This window comes from Sphaerodactylus townsendi, linkage group LG10 (assembly GCF_021028975.2).
Source record: "Sphaerodactylus townsendi isolate TG3544 linkage group LG10, MPM_Stown_v2.3, whole genome shotgun sequence".
NCBI lineage: Eukaryota > Metazoa > Chordata > Lepidosauria > Squamata > Sphaerodactylidae > Sphaerodactylus > Sphaerodactylus townsendi.
The window spans coordinates 2,744,658-2,764,898 of record NC_059434.1 but is presented as its reverse complement, the minus strand read 5'-3'; the positions used below and the strand labels follow the sequence as shown (position 1 = coordinate 2,764,898).

Genomic DNA, 20,241 nt, shown 5'->3' with positions numbered 1-20,241 from the left:
TACTTATTTACTCACTGATTTCCTTACGTCTCGTCCCTCTTTCTCCCTGAGCCTCAAGGCCGATTACAAAATAAGATAAAACAATTCACTCTGACAGCAAAGATTTCTGATAGACCAAAAAACGGGGTGAGGTGGGAGCTGAAGAACTGGAAGATGTCAAAGTGAGCAGACCAGGAAGTGCCTCAGGCCACACTCCAGCCTGCAGTCTGACATCCCAGGACAAAGCAAGGGGGAAGTGGCTGCAGAAATTGTTACCGCCACAGGAAAATAACAAAATATTTTCCTGAGTCAGGCTGCCTGGCTACACTGGCTCCATGCCCGGACGCGGAGACTTGTGTGGTTCAGAAGCCTCCATAAGGCTCACAGAGAACGCTTATGTATGCTTGTGCCAACAATATATGGTTTCCCTCTTGTTTATGCCATTCTAGGATGTAATAAAAGCCCCTTTAGAGTTGAGTTTATGATTTTCTTACTGTTTAGGATTTTAGTTTGAATAGGTCCTTCAGTTAAGTTTAAGGTTTTGTTCTTGTTAGGTTTAGGAAACTTTTGCCTATAAGTATATGTGTTTATCCCTTTAAGGTTTCCCTAACGTTTAAAGTTTAGAGATGTTATTTTTGAAATTTGTGCCTGATGGCCAAAGCAGTGGCCAGAAAAGGTTTGATATTAAGGGACAAGAACGCTGGCTCTGGAATGCAGCTTAGACCAACACCCAGCCGACTCTTTGATAAGGACAAAGACCCTCTTTGGATTTACAAATCGAATCTGTTGCCAGCACCCAAAGGTCCCCCAGCCGTTGGAAGACATGCAGGGACCACCATTGGACAGTTTGAACTTTCCTTTGTTGCAGCAACTCGAGGTGGGAGCCTGGGGGGGGGGGGGGATAACAGCCATCTGATAGAGAGGATTAGGGAGGTGTGGTAGCGAGCCCATCTGGATTTTGTGAATGGACTGTTATCTGCTCTCCTTCAACACCATTGTGAGATCTCGCGGGAAGACGGCTGACAGTGGGATTTGGTAATCCCATTCAGAAAAGTGTAACTGTATCTTGCTTTTGAACTGTTTTGTATTGCGATTGGTGTTTTGGGTGAGGGACTTGCCCCCTCACCTCCCCTTTCCTGCCCCTTTGCCCGCTTTGAAGTTTGGGAATAAGTCCTTGCACTGCGTTGCAAGGCGTGATTCTTTCCTGACGGAGCTGTGACCACCACTTGCAATAAAATCCTTTTGCTTTGAAGAACGCCTGCTTCCTGCGCTTCATTAAGTTGCTGAGCTGAAATCACTTATTGTTACCTGGCAAGCAGCGGTAACAAAATCACCACAGCTGAAGTGTTCCTCCCAGGGCCAGCCCCCACCCCCAGCTGGAGGCACACACACACACACACACACACACACACACACACACACACACACACACACACATGCCGCACCCAGTTGAGTCCTTTATCAGATGGTTGTTTCCTTTAGCAATGCCCTGGGGCTCCCACCCCACATTGCTGCAACAAAGAAAAGTTCAAACTTTCCAATGGTGGTCCCTCCACGTCTTCCAACGGCTGGGGACCTCTGGGTGCTGGCAACAGATTCGATCTGCAAGTCCAAAGAGGGTCTTTGTTAAGGAGTCGGCTGGGTGTTGGTCTAAGCTGCATTCCAGAGCCAGCGGTAACAAAAGGAAGCCTCAAGACGGACATTACTCTGCCCTGATCTCATCACCTGGTAGATAAGGGTGCTGCACCCTAAAAGTTTTGTTTCATGATCCTATAACCCAGTGGATCCTTTGTGCTTTTCCTGCCTTGGACTTAACGACTCCTACGTCATCACCTCGACCTGAATCTACCGCGAAATTCAAGAAAGGACTGCCCCTTTTCTCTTGATTGGTTCCTCTGTTTTTGTTAATGAATAGTGGTGGATTGTTCTGTAGTCTTCCGGATTTCCCGGCGAGAGAAAGTGTTTAAAATGTCTTATAAAGCTGCTAGGGAGTTGCAGTTGCTGTGGAACGAAGGTGCTGACACTTAGCCGGGTTGGCATCTCAATAAAGAATTTTGCTATTTTACTATACTAGCTGTGTCTGAGTCCCGGTCATTTCCCTGCGCTATCGAGAGCTGGAGCAAAACTGGGCAACAAAACTAAAAATATTCTCTAATAGGAAATAAACCGGCTCAACAATCGGATATTTTTATCAATTAAAATGGCTTTACTATAAGATAAAGGAATCTCCAATACAGACTCTCGCTAATGCAACCACGCTGAGCGAGGGAATATACAGGGTTTCTATAACATTTTGGGAGTACAACAAAGGGGGAGGTACTGGGGAGACAATGCAAGCATTTGGGAAACAACAGACAATGATTAAAAGGACAATACAAGACACTCAGGAAACGATGATTGAATCCTGGCGAACTCCTGTGAGACTACACTCCAAGCGAGAGTTTGCAAAGGCAGAAACCTGAAGCGGGAAGAAGAAGTAATAGGGGGTAAGAGGAGGGGAGAGAGGCCAGCTAGATGTTGGATTTATATCCCCCTTTCTCTCCTGTAAGGGGACTGAAAGGAGCTTACAATCTCCTTTCCCTTGCCCCCCAACAAAACCCTGTGAGGTGGGTGGGGCTGAGAGCTCAGAAGAACTGTGACTAGCCCAAGGTCACCCAGCTGGCGAGTGTGGGAGTGCACAGGCTAATCTGAATTCCCCAGATAAGCCTCCACAGCTCAAGCAGCAGAGCAGAGAATCAGAGCCCTTCGGGGGTTGGGCGGTATAAAAATCCCATAAATAAATAAATAAATAAAAATAAACCCAGTTCCTCCAGATTAGAGTGCACCTGCTCTTAACCACTACCTACACCACAGTTTGTTTATTTATTGGACTTTTTAATGGCCCTCCCCCTAGGGCTCAGAGCAGTGAACAACAGTCTTAAAAACAGTAAAAATCAGTTCAATATAATCAATAAAAAACCAGAACTAAAAATACAGATGGTGTGTACCTTTCCCCTCCCCGTCCTTGTGCCCACGGGAGATCAGATGGAATGGTCGATATAGTTAACCAGGCTCAGGCTGGCAGCAGAAAACTAAAGAGAAGTCAGATCGGATGCTGCAGTCCAGGTCTTCTCATGCACCTGGCAGCATCTGGGCAGTTCACAACTAGGGCTGGTCTGGTGTTGCCTGCGGACTAGGTGGGCGCTGGGGATGCTCTGGGGGTGGGGGCAGCGTAAATTACCTGTGAACTGCTTAGCTCCCACTGGAAAGCCCCCATCTCTGACTTGATCCTGGGACCTCTCGCAGGTGTCTTTCAAAACGGCGGGGGGGGGGGGGGGGGCTGCAGCACCTGCCCTTTCTGAGAGTCTCCTCTGGGGTTGATAGCTTCCAGGGGCGCCCCGGAGATCTTCTGGAATGGCCAGCCTGCTCTCTGTCTGCCCGGGCTGGCCTCCCCAGCCTGCCACGCGTGTCCCTTTGGCAGGGTCCTAAGCAGGCTACGGGCTCAGTGGGAGGCATGTTGGGAGAGACCCCTGTTGGGGAGCAGCAATAAACACGGCCACATTCTTGTATAATCGCAGTTCGTGTGTTTTGGAGCAAAAGCTGACACATATGTTCCCAAAGACAAAAGAGGAAAGCTAGATCCAAGAGCAAAGCTTGGAACGTTGGTTGGCTGTAACCCACATTCAAAAGGGTACCACGTATTGAACCCAGAAGCTTGTAATGCAGAAATCCTGAATGCTGTTATGTGGATGAGAGTAATAATTCCTAAAAGTCTCGTGACCGGTAACGCTTAGGTTTTGCAGAACCCAGTCAAGAGGCTACAGAAACCATCTTCTCAGAATTGGCCAGTGAGCCATCCGCTGTACCCAGAGCCCAGCCGAGGGATACCCAGTCAGAAGGGGCATCAGAACAGGTCACATGAAGGAGAGGCCTCATCTACGGTGAGGAAGTCAGAGGGAGTGAAGCCCAAGAGGTACAGTGGATCTATGTTTGGTTTGGCATACAAATCTGCAGACTGGAGCTGGGAGAAGCACAGCAATATTATGGGGAATGCAAGCAGAGAGAACCCAAGATGGAGGTTTTCTCCTCAACTAGAAGCCCCCAAATTGTGGACTTTATAGTGTCTGTGAATATGATGGATGCCAAAGGAGTGAGCAAACCAATGGACCCTGCGTACCTGAATCTCCAAGAGGGACGGCCACTAACCAAGTTGAAGTTTGAGAATCTTCGAGATAAATTGCGTCACCGGCAATGTTTTGTGACGAATTGACACTTGAGAAGGCGTTTGTTGGGATTTGGGCCAGTGTCTGCCACAACTCAGTTTGTATGCAAACCAGTTGCTGTAGTCGCTGTTTATGACCTTCTGTATTGATCAGCTATTGGTCAGGCAACAGCCACTGCTGGCATGTCAGTGAGCACCTGCACCCGAAGTTGTAAAGTTGACGCTGCCTCTTTGTTTGAGCAGACGGAGCGCCCCAGCCCCAGCCCCAGCCGGCAGCAGAGCAGGGACCAAGGGGCGGCCAGACCTCCCGCAGTGTAGACGGGATTCCTGATTTTATCTCCCTCCATTTACAGTTATAAACTGTATAGTTGGTAAATATTTTAAAAAGCCACGGAGGCGCGGTCTCTTCTTGCGTCCTGCCGCTGCCGCGTTGTTACTACTACCTGGCACGGCGGGGCACCGCAGGCGGGAGGAGGCGGAGCGCCGAGGCCGCCCAGCGCCGCTCCTTCCGCCCTCCTGGCCCGCCACCCGCCGCAGTCGAGCCGGGGAGGAGGCGGAGGCGGAGGCGGAGGAGGAGGCGGGCGGGCGGGCGGGCGGGCAGCGAGCGAGCTCAAGGGAGGCGCCTTCCCGGGAGTGCTGCGCCCGGCGGGGTGGGCGGCGGAGGCGCGCAGCCAGGTAAGGCGCCGGTGGGTGGGTGGGTGGGGGGCGCTTCCTGGGCGCTGGGGGGCTGCGGGGCCGCTTCCCGCCGGAGAGGCTCTGGCCAGGGCGGGCTCCCCCCTCCCGCCTGCCCCGCGGGGCGCCGCCGGGGGTGCCATGCGGCTGCGCGGGGCGGGGCAGAGGGCGCCGCTGCATGCCCGCCCGCGGGTCCCGGAGGGCAGGGAGGGAGGCAGGCGGGCGGGCGGGCGCCCATCAGACACCTGCCGGGGAGCCAGGCCGCCCCCCCCTCCGGTTCCGGTGCTCCGCCTCGGGAGCCGCTCCCGGCCGTTCTTGCTGCTGCCAGCGTGGACGGGCCGCTCCCCGCCCCTCTCCCCGCCCGCCCGCCCGCCTCGCCGGGCTGGGTAGAGGAGGAGCAGCCCCAGCTTGTTCCCACTTCACAGGCAGGGATGACCGGGGGGGGGGGGTTTCCTGCAGTCAGGCGCTTTTATCCAGAGCAGGAGCACATTTGGCGGCACCCCCCCCCCCCCACTTCCTTGGGGAACCTCTGGACTGCAGACTGCAAAAAACGAAACTGCCTCCTGCTGTGATGGTCTGGAAGTGAAACCCTAAGAGACAGTCCCTACAATTTGATCCAGTCAGCCCCCAAAACCACCTGTGCAAGCCTTTTATTATTAGCAATGGGCAAGTTTTGGAGTTCCGCAGACATTACCGAACTTTTAAACAAGAGGGGGGAAAGGCAGATTTTAAGAAGATTTCTCATCTTACGGGGAATTTTGTCCACCTACTTCAACACACATGAAGCTCCTTTGTGCTGAATCCGACCATTGAGGTCTGTATTGCCTGCTCAGACTGGCAGCTGCTCTCCAGGGCAGCCATTCTCAACCAGGGTACCGTGGTACCCCGTGAGCATGTCCCAGGGGTACCGCGGCAACACTACTGCCCCCCCCTCATTTTTGTGGTGTCTCCCACCGGTGCCAGCAAGGACATGGAGCTGCCCATGGGGCAGGGCCTGCCACAAGGTCAGATGCTGCCACCACCCCCAGTGCTTCCCTTCACCCTGGGAGGGGAAGGTGGGGATGTGGCAAGCAGGTGCAATGGGAGGGGAAGGTGGAAGGTGGCGGCAGGGGTACCGTGAGACATGAAGAGTGAGGTCAAGGGTACCCTGACCTCGAAAAGGTTGGGAAACACTTCTCCAGGGTCTCAGGCGGAGGACTTCCAAACAGCCCTTCTGACCTGGTCTTTTGAACTGGACAAACTGGGTCCTTCTGCATGCCAAGCGCAGGGCCATGTCATGCGTGGCCCCTGCTCGTTCTGTCCTCCTCTTGATGGGCCAGGGCACTCGTTTGTCAGTTGTTAATGGTCAGTTCTTGTTTTCCTGAGGGTGGGTGGATCATACATCTTTTCACTTTCCTGACAAAGCCTCTCTCATGAAAAGAACAGCTGTAATTGCCATAAAAGTAACATGACATGACAATAATAAAAATTACCGTGAATCGTTGCTGTGCTTACAAAGTGAGAGGAAATAGGTAGTGCCCCTCCCCCACTTGATCACTATCAGTTTACTCATAAATGCCATGGCTGACTTCAGAGCAGACATAAAGTGAGGATGACGCTGTTAGACGAAGGAACTAGAGGGAAATTGCCAGGAGAAGCAAGACTTCTGCTTGCTGAGAAGTTCTGCCATTACTTTTTGGAACAGGCCTGGCCGACTGTCGCGCTGTACGGAATCGGTTTCAATTCCACTTGCAGCTGATTCTGAATGGGAAACAGCCGGGCAGAGTCTAGTGTGGAAGCATCAGGACAAGTTTTTCTACTCTTCATGTGAGGAGATGAAGATGAGTAAATTGTTATTATTATTACTAGCAGTGAAGCCCATTTCACTGTGCAGTGAAACGGGCTCTAGCAAAGTGGAGGGAGGGCCAGTCAGGGATTCCCTGCCGCCTTCCTCCTCACACCGGCCTCTGCCGCAGACCCCGCCGGACTCACCTTCAGATGCTGGTGTTGCAGGTTGGTGGGGGGGTTTGGGGGGGTGGGAAGAGATTCTGAGCCAGAGGGAGGGCAGCTTGCACGTTGGTGTGTGTGGGGGAAATGGGATTGTTTGGGAGGGGAGTGGGCAACTGGGCTGTGTGTTGTAATGGGAGGTCAGGGGGAAGGGGTTCTATGGGGTGGGGGGCAGCGCTATCAACTGGGCAGCAGGGAGGGTGCTTTGGGGGAAGGTTTGTGGAGGGCTCTGGGGCAGCGGTGGCTTTCTGAGAATTGACCCAGCGTCTGGTGTGCTGTTTGGGGCAGAGGGGATGGGGGCAGCAGTGGCTTAGTTTGGGAGTGATTGGGCAGGGCACAGGCCAGGTATGTATTCTAAGGGTTTATCGTCAGACGTTTGAACCGGTAGCCAATTATTATCAGCCTGTCTTTCCTCCCTGAGACTCAAGGGAGATTACAAAACATGAAAAGCAATTTGGTCAGGCAGAAATGGCATTTAATAATCAGTGCAGTCGGCTATGATTACAAAATTGAAAATAATGTTAACAAAAGACTGCTTAAGGCATCAAAATTGTCCTTGGCTTGACATTCCATAATGAGGGATGGGGGACAAAGGTGAAAAGTGAAAAGGAAGGAGATAAATACAAGCAACTTATCCTCCTGAGCTGTTCTACTATCCTGCAGTTCTAATTCCTCCTGGATACTTTTATTTTGCACATTCGGTGCAGTGATGGGAAGTGTGGGGGCCTTACTGATCTCCTCCAGCAGGCGGTTTCGTTCACAGGGTGGAAGCTGCCACTGCGCATGTGCATGAACGGGCAGCTGCTGACCTGGGCCGTTTGCAAGGTGGCATCTCACCTGAGCAAAACTGTTGCACCGGTAACTAACCAAGCATCTGAAGAATGGGTGTGATGAGTGTGTTCCACCTGGCAGCTAGCAGGAGCAGAGGTTTTCTGTACTAACTGGTTTTTTCTGAGTTGTCTTTAATGGCAGAGTCATATAGAATACATTATAGTAGTGCCGCTTCAAGGAAATCACAGCATGGAACCATGAGGCCAGAGTAGCTGAATCAATAGGGAGCAACCTTCTAAGCTTAATGAAGCTGAAAGAATACTTTTGACCTGCATTAACTTGCTTTTGCAGCAGTAAAGATGGATCCAGTATAAACACTAGCTCCGAAGTGTTTGCATGGCTGTCACCTGGACTCTATCAAAAGAGGGATGTCCTTCAAGACTTCAGTTTTCTCAGCCCGCCTTACCTCTGTATTTTCAGGATTCTCCTTCAGCTCATTCACTTTTGACTGTTTAATCACATTAGACAGGGGCTTGTTTAGAACCTCTTCAGCATCACCAGGTGATTGGAATAAAAAGATAAAGAGCCAGGTGTGTGCTGGATGGTTTCAGGTTCCGTCCTTGAGGGGCCTCAGTGAATCGCTTTCAAACACTGAGTTGTCATGTTGGAAAGAAAAAACAAAGGAAGGCATTTGGCCGTTCCGTGGCTGGCTAACTGATAGGGTTGGACGTTGTTGAATTTCGGTGGGAGAATGGTTAGGAGGTCTGCTAGTTAGGCAAGGAGCCCATTAGGAGGTTTGTATATTTTGAAGGTAGGTGCAGTGCTGTTTGCCAAGAGACTGACTTGCCTAGCATCCTTTCGCCTGTTCAGAAACATTGGTTCAGGCTTTGGCCTCCTGAAAATCATGGACTCTTCTGTCCCTGAGAACCCCGAGGTCAAACCACCTGAAGCTTCAAAGAATGAAATAAGGAAGACGGGAGGCTGGCACAGGTTCTGGACAGATCATCTGGCCTAGCAGTTTCAGCACCAAAGATTCTGGGAGGGAGGCTGGCCTACACATTCCATCCCCTTGAAGCAAGAAACCAAGGGTGGGAGATGGTGCTTGCTTGGTTAGACCCTATACAGCTACAGAACGTATGATATCATTATGGTAGTTCACCTGATTGGTTGGGTCATCTGGTTATCAACTTGCCTACTTGATCAAGTTACATCAGTCGCTGTACATTTGATTGGTCCACTAGAATCATGGCAATGTGGGTCGTTGCGCATAAAGAAGATCCTTCATTCTAGTTTGCCCCTTGTCTGGATTACATCTGTTCTTGAAGTATTCCTTGATTCCGGGTAGGCCGTGCTGGCTGGAATACCTGTTTGGACTTTGGAAGTCTGTTGGACTCAATCTTGCCAGGTGGCAATGGATCTAAAGAACCAATCCTTATAAATGTATATAAATCCTTATAAATATATTCAGCTTTGTTATTTTATTCTCACTTTTTAAATTGCTTATTTATATATTTAATTCCCAACTGTGCCCTTATCTGCAAATACTTAAATCTACAGCTAGGGGGATAGAGTGACCCCCAAACAGATGTTTCTTCAAACTTGGGGTACTCCTCAAGTTTGCCATAAAATATGAAGGCTGAAAAAAGAGAAAGAAGAAAATGAGGGTGTTTACTCCCCCCCCATAAATAAACAAGAGACCAGCAGAGGCCTCCGTGTCTCACACACCTGCTCAGAGTAGTCTGGGTGAGCTGCTGAGGGGGTGTGTGTGTGTGTGGGGGGGGGAAAGCCTTAGTGCACTTGCCTGAAATGTTCTAGGCCAGCCACTGAGAGCAGGGCCCTCCTGGGCTGCTCTGGGCATACTACTGAGAGTGGGGGGTGGGGGGAGGGGGGGAGCCTGCAGAGAACAGGGGTGGGGGAGGGGAGGGAGCAAGTGGGGGCCCAAAGGGGATGGCTGCTTCTGCAAGTTTCTTGCAGGTCCCCACTTGTGCATTCTTCTACTAAATCTTATTAATTATACCTTGTGTTGTTCATCGGGTTTTGGACCTCTCAATCTCAATCCAGTTCTTTAGCTCTTATTGGCTACAGATTCCAGAGCAACTGTTTTCTGGAATTCAGCTTACAAGATCCTACCTTGCAGGGCTGACTTGTTGATCTTAGACACTGGGATAGGACTAGTAACGGAGTCCCTTGGTCTCTGGCTAACAGCTTAGTTTAGGGGACTGGTGATAGTGTTACCCTGGGATTGTGATAATTCACACCTCAGTACTTTGTGGTTTTTGTTTTTGACCAGCCTGTCCCTCTTAAGGAACTGTTAAGGCTTTTGATACTGTTCTTGTCAAAATAATTGAAGAGGGAGAGGCTGCTCTGCTCTGTGTTATATAAGCTTGGATGCTGTTCCTGTCAAAACACTTAAAAATGAAGAACCTTTTTGCTTTAAGTCATGAGTCAAAATTGGTTCAACAAGAAACCTGCTTTACAACTTGTTACACTTTCTCTGGCTGCAGTGCTCCAGTAACACCGTAATATGGAGAGGGCTGGAGAAAAGGCAACCAAAGCAACGTCCAAGCCTCTCATACTATTGAAATGAGCCTGTTTCTGAGCTGTTTTCATCAAGTGTACTGTGTGGTTAAGCCTAAACTCCCCTCAAAATAGGCCACGTGAATGCTGCGTGGCACCTGGAGTCTGAGCACTTTCCTCAGCAAGGACTAGAAGACTAAAGTGGTCCTTTAATCCTCCATTAAAAAAATAAAGTTTATATAGTCACATTTGTCAGGCATTAAAGTTAAGTCCCTACTTTCCAGGTCTTCAGGTAGAGTGTTATCTGTATATTGATGAGTTCCTGCTCCATAACAATGAATAATTTTCCCTCAGGCCTTTAAATGGAGATTGGGTTGCTCTGGGGAATAAGATTGGCATTGTGAAATCCCACAAAGTGTTGATCACAACTGGTCTCCAACAGTACCTCCGCCCATAAGGAATGATTTAAATCAATCCAAAATGTATTACTTAATTCTTGCTCCTGCCTCCAAATATCGGAACAAGATGGAAAGGTTCACAGTATCAAAGTCAGCTGATTAAAAAATTCAAATAATAAATAAATAATATAAATAAATAAATAAATCTAGAAAGAGTCACCGAGGGATGTATGCAGTGGTGGGATTCAGCAGGTTTGCACCACTTTGGCAGAACCAGTTGTTAACATTTTGCTTGTAAACAACCAGTTGTTAAATTATTTGAATCCCACTACTGGAACCGTTTTTTAAATAATTTGAATCCCACCACTGGATGTATCAGTTGTCTGCATTCAGATGGAAATCATCAGCTAGGGCAGTGATGGCGAACCTACAGCACGGGTGCCAGAGGTGGCACTCAGAGTCCTCTCTGTGGGCACGCACACATAGAGTTCATCATGTGGGGGGCAGAAAATCACACCCTCCCACACACATCTAGGCTGGCCTTGGCCACTGAGCACAATGTGCGTGTACTACGGTGAGCAGGGAGGACTCGGCTGGCGGGCCTGGTGCCTGTGCTCTGGGTGGCTGTTGCCTGGGGGGTGGGGGCGCAGAGGAGGCAGAGATGCTAGAGAGGCACAGAGCGGTGCACACGGGACTTGCTGGAGGCTAGAGCAGGCTGGCCCCTGCTCAAGCTGGTGGGGCGGAGGAAGAGGGAGCCAATTGGCTTTTTCTAAACTAAAACCTCAGCATTCAGGTTAAATTGCCGGGTTGGCACTTTGCGATAAATAAGTGGGGTTTGGGTTGCAGTTTGGGCACTCGGTCTCGAAAAGGTTCGCCATCACTGAGCTAGGGCCGCCGGCACCATCTCTGTCGTGCAGTTCGGACTGACATCAGACGGAAAGGGCAGTTGGAGAATTGGAATTGCTCTGTCACGCTTTCTGTCCTGTTCCCCAGGAAGAAAAACATGCTGCTATGTGGGGAGTTCTGAGCAAACATTTTTTTCCAAGAGTCTTGTGGTTGTATTTCTTCTGGAATGTTTAGGAAAATGGTAGGCATATATTAGTAAATAAAGAAAATTTTAAGCCTTAGATATTGATTATTACTTTGAGTTCAATGTATCTTTTACTGTCAAGAATCTTCCTGTCAAGAATATTCTATTACATCACACAGTAAAAGAAGGATTATTAAACTCAAAGTAGATATGGCATTTGGGACAGAGGGACAATATGCATGCACAGTATTTTTATATTGTCGAAGGCTTCCTCGTCTGGATTCAACTGGTTCTGGTGGGTTTTCCGGGCTGTGTGGCCGTGGTCTGGTGGATCTTGTTCCTAATGTTTCACCTACATCTGTGGCTGGCATCTTCAGAGGTGAATTACAGAGGGAAGTCTGTTACACACTGTGTCCAGAGAGAAGGGAATGTTTGGGGTATATATTGTCCATGTCCCAGGGTGGGGAACCAATCAATAAATGTTTGGGTGCAACTTGCTATGCAAAGATGTGGTTGATAGTATTGTATTGCGGGTGGGGCTTATCAGTCCAGGGAGTGATTCACATTTTCATGCCCTGCAGCAGCAGTAGTATGGTGAATGCAAATCCTGTGTTTGGGTGGAGTCCATTGTTCATGAACTTAGCATGCCCTTGGGGTTTGCTTTTGGTGTTTTTAAGAACTGGTAGCCAAGCTTTGCTAATTTTCAAAGTCTCTTCTTTCCTGTTGAAATTGTCTTGGTGTTTGTGATTTTCAATGGCCTCCCTGTGCAGTCTGACATAGTCACCTTCTGAATTGTCCAGAATTTCAGTGTTTTCAAATAAAATGTTATGTCCAGTTTTGTTTAAGACATGTTCTGCAACTGAAGATTTTTCAGGATGGTTAAGCCGACAGTGTCTTTTGTGCTCCTTAATATGAGTTTGAATGCTTCATTTTGTGGTTCCTATGCAGGGTATGTGATAGACTCCTGCAGAAGTGAGGGGGTCTCTCTGAGCGTAGCATCTGCTGTATTTTCCTGGTAGGTTTGAAGATGGTTTGTAGGTTATGTTTCTTCATCAGTTTCCCTGTTTGATCAGTGATTCCCTTGATGTATGGTAGAAAAATTTTTCTGTGGTGGGCTGTTTCTCCTCAGTCCTCTGGGTTTCTCTTGGTCTTAAAGCTCTTCTGATTTCTGTTGTGGAGTAGCCATTAGCCTGCAGAGCCCAGTCTAGATGATTGGTTTCATCAGGGAGGAGGTGAGGTTCACAGATTCGTGCAAAACTTCTTTTTGCCTCTGCTGGGTTAGAGAAGATTTCCCACCTTTCTCTCTGCAGTGCTGTGGTTTAAATAAACAGGTAAAATATCCTCCAAAACAATTTCTAGTTGGGATCACTTGGCTTTGGGTGACCTGTAATGGGGAAATGACTGGGATTCTTGGACTTAGTTTGAGAATTGCTGTGTCTGCTATGAATTTACTCAGGACAGTCTTAGCCTAAGGGAAAACTGTAAGTGGGGAAAAATTCAGTTTTTAGGTCATCCAAAAAACTCACAACAAGGTGTAGTGAATGGCTTTTATTGCTACAAGAAGCATTTTTATAGTTCTGAAATCTGATTTTGTCTGGTACAATGTTGTGTAAGTCTGTGTGTAGATTAGTGTGATACACAGCTTTTATCCATATTGACTTGTTCAGCTTTTGCTTTATTGTTGTTTGTTTAGTGCCCTTTTATCCTGCCCTTCCTCCAACGAGATCAGGATAGCAACAGTGCCCCCCCCCCCCCCCCCCCCCCCCGTCTTATCCTTAGGACAATCCTGTCAGGCAGGTTATGCTTGGAGGAAATAATTGGGTCGAAGTAACGCTCTAAGTTTCTTGGCAAATGAGAGGCTGAACTTGGGCCTTTTTGATCCTAGTCTAGTTCCTAACCACCACACCACACTGGCTCATCTATTCGGTCCATGTTTGATTACTTAAGCTGCATGTTTTCACCTGTTTGAACACTTTTTCAGTTACTGCTTTTGGGGTCTGTGTTCAGTGTCTAAATTTTAATGTTGATGCTGCTTTTAGCTTGTTCTCCTCTGATTAGCTTTTGTGACGCTGGTTGTCCTGTATGTGACATGATTTTGTTGCTTTAAATATTGTAAGTTCCCTTGAATGACATGGAAAATGAGGGATATAAATATTTTAAACAATAAAAAGTAGTGGTGTTCATACTTTTACTCTGATGAAATACGACTTGATATTTAGGGTGGCTCTCTTGATGTAAGCAGTGTCTGAACTCTGTTGAACGGCTGTGCAGCACCAAGATGGAGAATTTGTTCTCATGCTCCGGAGCCTGTATTGGATTGCTGGAATTTTCAATGAGTTGGTCCTGGCCTGTAACCCTCTAAAAATATGTATTTATTGTTGTGGTTTCTGTCGTTGTTTATGTTGGCCAGGACTCTGTTTGCATAGGCTTTTTGCTTAAGCTGGTAGGGATTACAGATCAATTATTTCCATTTAGTATTATTTTCTTTGTAGTTGAGAGTGAATATTTTATCACCATTTCTAACAGATTTGCATGTAAATTACCAGGTTCTAGTAATACAACCAAATAAATAGATACTAGAATGAATTATACAAATCTGATATCTGCTCATTGCTGCCATAAAGTTAGAAATCTGCATCCTGAGGGCACCAAATAGAACTTTCTACTCCTGGCCTGCAACCGTCTTTGTCCTGGAGAGAAAATGTCTGACTTGCGACCCTCTTTGTCCTGGGGAGATGAGTTTGACCCTGATTTGTACCTAGATGGAAGGAATTTGACAATCATCAAATTTAAGGGAAGGTACTTAAATAAGGCAACCCTCTTTGCCTTAGCTGTTGAATATTTTCCATTTTCCTAGTCAATACCTGCCCAGAAGATGGTCTTTCCCAGTTTACTGTGGCCATGTCATTGAAAGCTGTAGTCATGTTTTGGAGGTCATTGGTTCATAAAGTCACCATGAGTCAGATGGCACTTAGCCTGTGCATTTGCTGCCTTAAACATCAGTTCTGTAAGGGATGCTGAATTCTGTGATCTGAACAGATAAGCAAATTAAGTAGAAATGAATGGCTTGTTTCCTGGAGTGTTTCTGCTGACAAAAAGTTTTTGTCAGTGGAGCAGAAGTTCCTCACCTTCCCCCTCCATCTGCTCCTGGGGTGTGGGGTGAGGTCAGCTATGGGAATCGGTAGAAAATGTCCCCCTTCCATTTGCAAAAATTCTCCATGGGATCCAGTTTGTGGGATTAGTTTTGGGAATTTAGTTTTGGGACAGGAAAAACAGGTATGAATAGTGAAGCGTGTACAACACCTCTAGAATGTAGTGTGACATATACATATTTCTGAGAGCTGTGCTTATTGTTCATGGCCATGGTTAGTGTACAGTTATAACCAATTATAAGCTACACTGCCCTTAAGAACATAAGAACTAGCCTGCTGGATCAGACCAGAGTCCATCTAGTCCAGCACTCTGCTACTCGCAGTGGCCCACCACATACCTTTGGGAGCTCACATGCAGGATGTGAAAGCAATGGCCTTCTGCTGCTGCTGCTCCTGAGCACCTGGTCTGCTAAGGCATTTGCAATCTCAGATCAAGGAGGATCAAGATTGGTAGCCATAGATCGACTTCTCCTCCATAAATCTGTCCAAGCCCTTTTTAAAGCTATCCAGGTTAGTGGCCATCACCACCTCCTGTGGCAGCATATTCCAAACACCAATCACACGTTGCGTGAAGAAATGTTTCCTTTTATTAGTTCTAATCCCCCCCCCCCCCACCACAGCATTTTTTAAAAATAAACAGCACTGGTGCAGCATAAGTACTTTTGGTCGCTTTTGGATGAAGCCTCTTGCCAAATTTTTATCCAGAAATGCCCGCAACTCAGTCTCCTCTGTTGGGCTCATCCTGTAAATCCTTCCCTTAGGGAGTTTGGCATCCGGAATCAGTTCAATTTTCAGTCCATATCCTGATGAGGTGGCAATTGATTACACTCCCCCTCCTCGAACACCTTGGAAAGATCCCAATATTGTTTAGGCACTCCGGGCAGTTTCGGCAGGGGAGCGACCTCCGAAACTGAAGCAGCAACGGCCATATCGGGTGGGTCCCCTTCCTGCATGTGATCTCCACAAGGAGGATTGGTAAAACGGACTATGCGGGGAGCCCATCATATGGTGGGATCGTAGGATTCCCAAAACAATGGGGTGCCTAGCCACCGGAGCCAAAATGAAACTGCGACGCTCCCAGTGTTCGGCACAACATAACAGTACAGGTTCAATCTTAAATTGAGCCGGCCCTTCCTCCCCCCCCCCCCAGCGGGCTACCGTTCATTTGGGTGAATGGAATGGGTTAAACCAAGGGGATACGCTCCAATCCCAATTCCTCTGCTATTTGTGGGCGCATAAGGCAGTGGGAACAACCAGAGTCTATGAGGGCTCGTTCAAGAATTCGAGTGTTTTTGGCTGGATTGGTAAGAGTAGTCATTAAAGTAATAGGGGCACCACCCTCACTCACCGCATCCTTTGGGAGCTCGGAGCTTTCAGGGATTGCCCTGGAAAGACCGACTTCAGCTGACTCCTCATCCTCCTCTTCTGGAACATCCAACTCTTCCGCAGCTAAAGCTTTGGAGACCCCTTGGGATGACTTTGGGGTGACTGAACGGCATAATGGTTTGACAGCCACCTTTTTTTGATGGAGGCCCCGTGCTGGGTTTAGCCTTCTTTGGGCAGTTGGCGGCCATGTGTCCTGGATCGCCGCAGTAGAGACAGAGTCCCAGCTGACGGCGTCTCTTGGAGGTGGTTTCCGAGGCAGTAACATTTCCAGTGGGTTTTTTTGCTGTCGTCCCAGCTTGGTTGGTTGGTTGGGTTTTGGTAGTTGTCTCCTTGGAACAATTAAGCCGGCCAGCTATGATGCTCCCAACCTTGATCCATTCTGCTACGGTCCGAGGTTCATTGTGCATGACAGCCCATCAACGAATTTCGGGATCGACAGCTTCATAAAAATACTCACATTTCATGCGGTTGGGCCAGTCAGGGATTTTGCTGGCAGTGGCCTGAAATTGACGAGCAAACTCAGCGAAGGGTTTACCACCCTGCTTGATAGTTTTCAAAATTTTCCTCGCCTTGTCCACCACATCTTTATTCTCGAACCGAAGGCGAAGCCCTTGGAGTAATTCAGCCACTGAATTCAACTCGTCGGCATCAAATTCAAACAGTTCCACAAACCATTCAGCTGCCTCCCCGTCAAGGACCGAGCCAATATCCTGCACCTTTTTCCATTCCGAACGATACATATCATCATATTCTTGCATGTGAGCATCAAGTTGCAAAATGAAGTAGGGTAGTTTGGACGCCGTTCCATCAAAACGAGCTGGAATGCGGGGTCCTGCAGGAACCGGAGGCGCTACTATGGCTGGAGGTATCAGTGGAGGTTGAGGTGGGCATCTAGGCTGTGTTGTGCTGCGACGTTCTTCCCCGGACTGTCGTACGGGTGGTTGTGTGACAGGTAGCGACCGATGGTCTGACCTCAAGGCCGCCTGGATGGTGAGTTCCTGTTGAAGATCTGCAGCCGCCACCTACTCTCGTGTCTCCATGTCAATAATCTCTTGTTCCTTACGAAGGAGGGCAGCTCGTTGTTTTTCCAAAGCTTCACGTTCTCGTTGAATCTGAACGCGTTCAGCATTTTGTGCAGCGGAGCTTTCAGTGTGCTGCAGATGGAGGGCCCATAATTGTTGCACTTCCCGGAGGAGTTCCTGCTTGGATTGTTCTGCCGCCTGCAACAAATCACGCTCTTGCTTCTCCCAATCCTTTTAGAGTTGGAGGTAGAGGGCTTCTCTTTCTCGATCGAATTCTTGACGCAATTGGAACCGCTGATGCACACGATCATCAGTCAAGGCTTCCCAGGCCTCCTGCCATTCACGCCTGGCTCTTTCCAGGGCCTCATGTTGGGCGTGAAGGGTGTATGCGTTAAGATCCTCAACAGGTCCCAACCAGCCTGGATCCTCTGCATCTCCGTGGTGAGATGAGCTGGCTCCCGGAGGATCGGGGGGCTCGACTGGAACATCCTCACCACCGGTCTCCGCAGGGATGAAGTCAGGGTGAGAGGCATCCAGGTTCACCAAGCAGTCGTCATCCCCTTCTGCTGTGGGCAAGCGGGCTTGGGCACCCCGGGAGGAAGAATCCGAGTCGTCCCTGAGAGGGAGCTCCCACTGAGTGGTTTTGGGTCGGGCCCCCGTACTTTGCCAACAACCAGTGACAGCTGGGTCATCAAAGTAGCGATCCAGGATCCACAACCTTACACACACCCCCGCCACACACATACCACCACCACCACCACGTGGAATGCAGTGCATTGGCCACATATAGCTGAGCCTGCCAGGGGTTCAGACGCATAGGACTATGATGCTGCTGCTGGACTGAGCTGGGCCAGCCTTGTGCCCCCTGCCCACCCCCACCCCATCTTCTAGCTCTGCCTCCAAGAAGGCTGAGCTTTCTTTGAATTCCATGGTTGAGGCCTTTTATGGTTTATTAGATTTGTATACCACCCTCCCCCGGAGGGCTCAGGAGAGAGGAGCAGAACTAGCAGGGTGAGGATTTCTGGGTGTTCTGCCGAATACAAGAGTAGGCAAAAGTTTGGGACGGAAGAGAATCTCTCAAGGCTGGGATTATGCTGGTGATGTAAAGCTTAGATTTTATTTTCCATACTTCAGACTTATTCCATGGCTACACAGTGAAAACACTGCTCAGCCACATGCCTCTCTGGAACAATGGTTCCTCTTTCATGATAGTTTCATTTTTGATCAGGAATGAAGAATAGCCTTCATCTGACTGGAAACTTCTGTTTCTTTCTCACTGTATGTTCTGCACCAATCCAACAAAACATTTGGGGCAATGAATTCAACCAATTTCTCTTAGTACAAAAGATCTGTGAATCAGTAGCTTGGCTTGGAGTAGAAATTAATTTGTGGGTGGGGGTGGGGAGACAGCCTGCTGCTTTAAAGGCAAGACCGAAACCCCTTTACTGGAAATCACTGTGGGCATTGGATCTTGATCCCAGATGCCTTTCATTCTATTGGGACAGGTTACCTAATGAACCACCTACTCCCATAGAAATCTGCCCATTTACTAAGACCATTTAGGGAGGGCTGTCTGTCTCCATCCCATCACTCTTTTGGTTAGGGGCCCAGGAGAGAGCTGTAAGGAACCTCAAAGAACTTGAAACAAAGCAACTGAGTTCAGTTCATTTATTCCATAAACTTCAACGGTCACACACACGGAATGTGGATTCTGACTTCACAGACCCAACGTGTCGCTTTTATGGACACGATGGCCCCCCTCCCCGAACTCCCAAGAAACTCCCAAGCACAGTTCCCACAACAGAGCAAAAGCAGGTTTTCAAAGACTCAAGCTGAAATCACACACGATAAGCATAGCAAGGTTAAGCATCCTGGGCGCAGAGCCCAGAGCAAGGAATGTGCCAAGGTCAGGTTGGCGGAGTAGAAACACACACACTAACCACCAACCTTACACTCTGCCTCCCCTACGAAAGCTCCCTCCCCACCCGGCTTGAGAGGGAACGCTTTATGGAAAGCAGAAATTAAGGGGGGGGGGCGGCATCAATATTTTCGACATACACCCATTGATTATGGCCAGATGGATAGCCCACCCAAGACACCAAATATTGCAAGCGTTTGCGAAGATATCGGGAGTCCAGAATAGCATCAATTTCATAATGTTTGTGGCCATCAACGATCTCCGGCGGGGGAGCCTCCATTGGGTCGTGCCAGGCATCTGAACCGGGAGCCCGCTTGAGTAAGCTGGAATGAAATACAGGGTGAATGTTACTCAGTGAATTAGGCAATTCTAAACGAGCAGTCACACCATTGATCACTTGGGTGATCCTAAACGGCACTATGAACTTTTTGCCTAGCTTGGAATATTTGTGCACATCTCTAAGGTTTTTGGTGGACAAGTAGACCCAAGCCCCCACTTGCAGGGGAAAATCTATTCTCCGCTTGTCCGCTTGGTTTTTCTGCGCTTCTTGCGCTTGAAGAAGGGAGGAAGAGACGTCTTTCCATCCTTCGGCCAGGGAACGAATCCAATCATTAAATTCCGGGGGCTGGAGAGTCTCATCGGGGAGCTGGGGTGACGGGGGAAACGACCGGCCTGACACCACTTCGAACGGTGTTTTGTTGGTGCTGCTATGAATCGCGTTGTTATAAGCATACTCAGCAAAGGGAAGTAGGTCCACCCAGTTATCTTGGTGGTAGTTGGTGTAGCAACGTAGGTACTGCTCTAGCGTTCTGTTGGTCCGTTCGGTCTGGCCGTCGCTTTGCACGTGGTACGGAGCAGCGACCGCCGAGATGGTTCCCAACAGTTCCAGGAACGCTTTCCAAAACTTCGAGATGAATTGCGGGCCCTGGTTGGAGATCACTCTCTCCGGCGACGAGTGCAAACGGTAGATATGTTGGATAAACAATTTGGCCAATTTGGGCGCTGAGGGGATGGTGGAACATGGAATAAGAACATAAGAACATAAGAACATAAGAACAAGCCAGCTGGATCAGACCAAAGTCCATCTAGTCCAGCTCTCTGCTACTCGCAGTGGCCCACCAGGTACCTTTGGGAGCTCACATGTAGGATGTGAACGCAATGGCCTTCTGCGGCTGTTGCTCCCGATCACCTGGTCTGTTAAGGCATTTG

At 48.7% G+C, this 20,241-nt stretch overlaps 1 protein-coding gene across 3 annotated transcripts in view; it reads left to right on the top strand.

The window, feature by feature from the left end:
• The first annotated feature begins 4,671 nt into the window (after window positions 1-4,671).
• Window positions 4,672-20,241, top strand: part of SH3BP2 (SH3 domain binding protein 2) — a 55,801-nt gene continuing 40,231 nt past the window's right edge. For all 3 annotated transcript variants that reach the window (XM_048509434.1, XM_048509433.1, XM_048509431.1), the window contains exon 1: window positions 4,672-4,855. The gene's annotated coding sequence lies outside the window, so the exon portion shown is untranslated. The remainder of the gene's footprint in view (window positions 4,856-20,241) is intronic.